General features: G+C 48.4%; 1 pseudogene; it reads right to left on the bottom strand.

Moving 5' to 3' along the window:
* Positions 1–2,369: 2,369 nt before the first annotated feature.
* LOC137144885 (olfactory receptor 4M1-like) lies at positions 2,370–3,215 on the bottom strand (annotated as a pseudogene).
* Between the last annotated feature and the right edge of the window lie 1,399 nt (positions 3,216–4,614).

The raw sequence follows: 4,614 nt of genomic DNA, 5'->3' as shown, positions 1-4,614 counted from the left end.
TACGAAACTCTAAAAAACAAGGATGCTGAAAAAACACAAAAATAAAGAATGATAAACCCACTGACTTATCGAGTTTATGGCCAGAAGGGTCTATCAGGTCACCTAGTAAGAACAGGTGTATATCACAGGCCTGCAACACCACCCAGTACATGCCCACTTAACCCAACAATGATCGGAGCCTGAACAAATATAAATTACAAAGAAAAGTTCAACAGTGAAACAAACAAAAAAAAGGGGGGGGGGGGGAGAAAGGTTCAGGGTTAGAACACACCCAGAAACAGGCACACACACAATCATGGGGAAGACAAGAGCACTATGAAGATGATGAAACTCACAAAAATAAAGAGAATGACAATGAGTACCAAAGACTCAATGAAGAGCACGAAACATGAAAAGTAAAACACAAAAATATTTTTTCCCACCAAAAGAATACATTTTTGAAAACTAACACAAACTTTTTTGAAGAGCCCAGCTGATGGAACAAGTCTCATTGTTTCTTTGCTTCCTTTGACACCCCCATCTCTGTCTCCAGCTCTTGTCTTATATTGTGAGCTTCTTTTGTTCTGTGCTTATACAACACATAGCACAATGAGGTCCTGGTCCTGGGCTAGGTCCTCTATGCATTACGGTAATACAGAGAAATAATAATAACAAAAAGCGGGGGGAAGGGTGGAAAGTGGGAGTTGTTATAGGTTCAACATTCAACCTCCATAATCCCTTAACAAGAAATAAATGACCAGTTCAGGGTTAATTTGCTACCGAAACCTAAGAGCTACGTGAAGAGCTGTGCACAACCGGGAATTTCTGTTTGGGAATTCTGGGGAACTGTACAGGCTGACAGGAAACCAGACAAGGGGATTTACGGCAAGCCAGCCTTTTACCATCAAAAGCTGAGACAGCATCAATTTGTCCCTTGGAACAGTTTGATTCTGTCAAATCAGCATTTCCTGATGGAAAATTGTCCAGAGAAGGAAAGGGATACAATTAATTTCCAACAGGAATAATGCAAGACTCCCACTCCAGAACACTGGATTGCACCCTCAGCAAGTTCACACATGACACTAAACTAAGGGGAGTGGTAGATATGCTGGAGGGTACAGAGAGGATACAGAGTGACCTAGACAAATTGAATGACTGGGCCAAAAGAAATCTGATGAAGTTCAAAAAGGATAAGTGCAGAGTCCTGCACTTAGGACAGAAGAATCTCATGCACAGCGACCGACGGGCTAGGCAGCAGTTCTGCAGAAAAGGACTCCTGGGGAGGCAGGAACACAGGGGCCAGAGGGGACAGGGCAACAGGAAAGCTGCTGTGGGCAGGGGAAGGGGGGTAGGTTGGGGCTGGAGCAGGGCTGAGAAGGCTCAGGGGCAAACTGATCAGGCCGGGCGGGACAAGGAACAAACTAACACAGGGGCTGGGGCAAACAAACTGACCAGAATGAAGGCCAAAGCAAGGAGGGTGTGGCAAACAATCTAACACAACAAACAAACAAGACAAACAACCAAACAAACCAGGGGGGAGGCAAGGGAAGGGGCCGGTCAGCAGGGGCAGCCAGAGGGAAAGGGGGGCCAGAGAAGGGGAAGGGCAGCAGTACCCCCAAGCATGTGGGCTGAAGGGGGGGCAGCGGCAGCAGCAGCTGCAGCAGCAGGGAAGGGGTTCTCACAGCAGCAGTGGGAAGAAGCAGCTGGCCAGGAAAGGCCCCTCCTGCAGTGGTGGTGCTGGTGGTTATAGCATCAGAAATGGTGGAGGGGCTACTCACCTGCTCCCTCCTAGCCGGCTGATGGGGGGGGTGCAGGAGGCTGTCAGGACCCCCAAGCAGCAGCAGCAGCAGCTCCTCTACACCTGCAGCACCTCTAGAAGAGAGGCAGAGAGGGAAACCACAGAATGGTCAGAGCCCTGTTCCCAGCCAGCTGGGAAGGGGTAACTTTAGGCTAATCAAACCACCTGGGGCTAATTAAGGGCCCACCCAAGACCTATTAAAAGCTCTTGCCCCGGTGAGATTTTGGAAGCAGGAGTTGAAGGAAGCAGAGTGACAGCCAGGAGAGGACAGAAGCATGATATGGGAAGCTGCTACTACCAGGAGGGTGGCTACTAAAGCCTGGGGAGGGCAGCATGGGAAAGCAGGCCAGGGAAAAGACTGTAGCAGTTTAGGTGAGCCAGCAATGGGAGGCTGCTGCCATCAGGGTTTCTGGGCTGGTGTCTGAAGTCTGTGGTGGTCTCAGACACCCCCCATTGGCCACAGCTGGGATGGCCAAAGCTCTCCCCAGAGAAGGGGTGAGACCCCCACAGGCCCCAGTTGAGGCTATAGGCTATGGTGAGGGCTGACCGCTGAAGGAAGCCCTGGACCCAGGGGTGCTGGGTGGACGCCCCATCAAGCATGACACCACAGGATCATGAAGTTGAGTAGGGGGAAGAGCACAGTGCTGAACATGGATATCCTCTTGTTGAAGGGGAAGCTGTGTAAGGGATGGGCGTTGATGAAGAGGGCTGGGACAAGCATGGCAAAGACCACGATGATGTGGGTGACATGGGTGGAAACTGCTTTGTTCTTCCTGTGGATGGACTGTATCCTGAGCTTTGTCAGCAGAATGGTGTAGGAGATGAGGAGGAGGACAAGGCATACCAAGATGATCAGGCCACTGTTGGAGAACATCAGCAGCTCCACCAGCTAAGTGTCAGAGCAGGCCAGCTTGATTACCTGGGGCACATCACAGAAGAAGTTATCCAGCTTGTTGGGGCCGCAGAAGGGTAGCCTGATGGTCAGAGCCACCGGGACTATGGAGTGTGTGAAGCATCCCACCCAGGCAGCCCCCATCAGGCCACAGCAGACTCCTCTGCTCATCACACTGGCAAAGCACAGAGGTTTACAGATGGTGATCGTAGGCCATGATCATCAACAGGAAGATTTCAGTGGCCCCTAGGAAGTGGGTGAAGAAGAGCTGGATCATGCAGCCCCCATACGAGATGGTCTTGTAGTGGGAGAAGAAGTCAACCAGCATCTTCTGGGGGTGACAGAGCAGTAGGAGATGTCCAGGAAGGCTCGGCTGGCCAGCAGGAAGTACATGGGGGACTCCAGGTGGGAGTCACTCTGGATGGTGAGGATGATGAGGATGTTGCCCAGGAGGATGATGAAGTAAAAGAGAAGGAAGAAGAAGAAGATGAGCTGAGCCTTGTGGTTCTGGGATAGTCTCAGCAGAACAAATTCTGTCACCCCCATGCCATTTCTATGCTCTATCCCATCAGCGCAGATCCCTGAAGCACACACAGGATGGAGAAAGGAGGACATTAACAAGCACTTCAATGTACAGTATCACTGGGTGCTTAGCAGAGACATGGGGGCCAGGCACAGAGGAGACCCTCCATGGGGAAGGGAGGAGAATGGAGCCCCCACTGAGATAACTTACATACCAAGGGATAGATTCTGATTGCAGGTGCATGGCTGCAGCTCTCACTGGCTTCTCCACCTGCAGATCTACTAAGTCCGCTGCACTTAGCTCAATGGATTGCTGCCAGTTCACAGAAGCTGCAGATTTGGCCCATTGACTCCAATGGAGCTACTGCCACTTCACACCAGTTGGAGGTCTGGCCCTGGTATAAGCGGAATTATGGAGATGCTGCTAGAACATCCATACTCATGATATGCGTTCAGATTTTCACTTACAACATGGAGTTTTGTACTATGTGAAGAACATAGTGTATCCTTCCCAAATTCACAGCAAGTAATCTGAGGCTATGTCTACACCGAAGGCAGCAAATTTGCCGCTGTCAGATCGATTTATCTGGTTTGATTGAGCAGCAGAGAAGACACGCTCAATCGATCTGGAAGTCGATCTAATAAAAAAGCCCTCCCAAAAAAGCATAGCGCTGCGTTGATGAGTACGCATTTCCTGTTGGCACAGTGCAGTGGAGTTACGAAGTCGACCACTCTGCGTAGCTTGCGTAACTCCCATCGACTGCCACCGCATTTTGCTCACAGTGTAGAGCACGCCTATGAATTTACTAAAAACTAATCCTGCCAAACCAGCATGGACTTGATTTGCGTCCAGTGTCATTTAACATTTTTATTAAAGACCTGGATGTAGGAATGGAGGGCATACCTGTTGACTTCATTCATTATATGTAGGTGTAATAGCTTTGAAATTCATTGACAAGGTTTTGTAAGATATTACTGCCAGAAAAGGTGTGTAGCTCTTCTCTCAGTGCCATGTTGGTTTGGGAGGTCTTGAGGAATAGAATACTTACAATTCACTTTTTGATCTGAAAATCCAATTCTGATATACATGGAGTGTAGATCTGTCCAGGGAGAAGTGCTCATTTTTACCTAAATATTTTTCTGTGTAGAACATCCTCTTTAGTCCTTATTCTTTGAAAATATACATTGTGTGAGGAAATTAAAAAGGAATCACAACATTATTTGGAAAATTTACACAATTTTTTTTTGAAAATTGAAAAAAGGAATAAACATGGAAAATTTGAAATAGTTTGTTTTGGTTACCTGATTATTATCTCATCTATGCATTCCCTCTGAAGCATCTGACATTGGCTACTGTCAAAAGACAGGATGCTGGGCCAGATGGACCATTGGCCTGACCCAGTGTGTTTGATCTTACATTCTT

The sequence above is a fragment of the Emydura macquarii genome, unplaced genomic scaffold (genome assembly GCF_026122565.2).
Source record: "Emydura macquarii macquarii isolate MOO-44397 ecotype Brisbane River unplaced genomic scaffold, CSIRO-AGI_Emac_v2 contig_3487, whole genome shotgun sequence".
NCBI classification, from domain to species: domain Eukaryota; kingdom Metazoa; phylum Chordata; order Testudines; family Chelidae; genus Emydura; species Emydura macquarii.
This window is presented reverse-complemented; position numbering and strand designations above follow the sequence as displayed.